Here is a 1,732-nt window from a genome sequence, read left to right on the forward strand (position 1 = left end):
TTTCTTGGTGAGTACAGGACTTTCCCCTTTCCATCCTCATTCATAGCGAGCAATACATTTTACATCTCGACCTGTGTGTACGTACATTAGTACATAGTTGTTTATATATATCTCATAGATGTAGATTGGATGTACTTATATACCCAGATATACACATAACGTATATAAACACGATCTACCACATTCTCTACCAAAATATATATATATATATTATATATATATATTTTTGGTAGAGAATGTGGGCGATGATTAATTTAAGATATTTTGACTTACAATTTTTTAACATTATGATGGTGTAAAAGCGATACAAATTGAGTAGTAAACAGACTTCGAATTTTGAATTATGATCTTGGGCTGGGGCAACAAGCTGCAACTCCCAGTCAGCCATGTGATCAGCAGGGTAAAGAACCCTATACTCCACAGTATATTCATTGTGTGAGATGTTTTTGCCCAACTGTAGGCTCAGGTAAGTGTTCTGAGCACGTTTAAGGTAGGCAAGGTTAAGCTATTGTTGTTCAGTAGGTTAGGTGTATTAAATGCATTTTCCGTTGTTTATGATATTTTCAACACAATGGGTTATTGGGACATAACCCCATCATAAGTCAAGGAACATCTGTATTACCCCATTTCACAGATAAGGAAACAGAAGACTTCAGAGGTCATATAGCTGATAAGAGAGAGCTGGGATTTGAATTAAGGTAACGTCTGACTCGAGACTTCTTGTTCTTTATCACTAATTGCCTGTTTTCTAGAAAATGAGCCAGGTACGGAAAAGTAAGAAGAAAAATTAGCCAAAGTTTCTCTCCCCTTAGGCGCTAAACACTGAGCTGTCTCCTCCTTTTTTCCTTTTAAAATTGCTTTTATTATGAATATAACATAACATTGTAGGAAGATACATCAAGCAAACATAGAGCTTAACAAATTATTACAAAGCTAATGATTGCATAGCTATTGCCAGGCAGAGAAATAGAAGTTTGCCAGGCCCCCAAGCTCCCCTTCCCACCACTCTGCTCTTCCCACCTCCACAGGGAGCTATTATTTTGACCTTTATGGCAATCACTACCTTGCTTTTCTTTTTAGATTTACAATCTAGGTATAGATCTCTAAACACTATAATTTAGTAAGTTTTGGACTTTTATACAAATTGAATCATACAGTGTGCATCGTATGTATTCTTTCCTGACTGGCTTCTTTCATTAGGCATTATGATGTGAGATTCATCATGTTAAGTTCAGTGAGTAGCTGTAGCTCATTCATTTTCATTACTGTATGGTATTCTATTGTAAAAGTATACCGCATTACATTTATCTAGTCTACCGTCGATAGACCTTTGAGTTATTTCCAGTTTCAAACTATTATAGATGATACTGTTAGGAACATTCTTGTACATATATATGTCTTTGGGTGCTTGTAGGAGAATTTGCATTTCTGCTGGGTATATACCTAGGAGTGGAATGGCTGGATGTATACTTGAATAGCTAATGTATACTTGAATAGCTAATAGCTAATGCCAAATAATTTTCTCAAGTGATGGAACCAGTTTATACTCCTAGCAGTGTGTGAGAGTTCCTGTTGTTTCACATCCTTGCTGATACGTGGCATTGTTAGTGTTCTTTTTTGTTTATATCAAAATAGAGCAATTTATTCCAGACACTGAATGTGATCTGTTGATTCAAATGAGCTAGGACACACAAGGTAATTCCTTTTTCAGAGTGTCAGGGCTGGGGTGGGG

The sequence above is a fragment of the Pteropus alecto genome, unplaced genomic scaffold (assembly GCF_000325575.1).
Source record: "Pteropus alecto unplaced genomic scaffold, ASM32557v1 scaffold78, whole genome shotgun sequence".
Taxonomy (NCBI): Eukaryota; Metazoa; Chordata; class Mammalia; order Chiroptera; family Pteropodidae; genus Pteropus; species Pteropus alecto.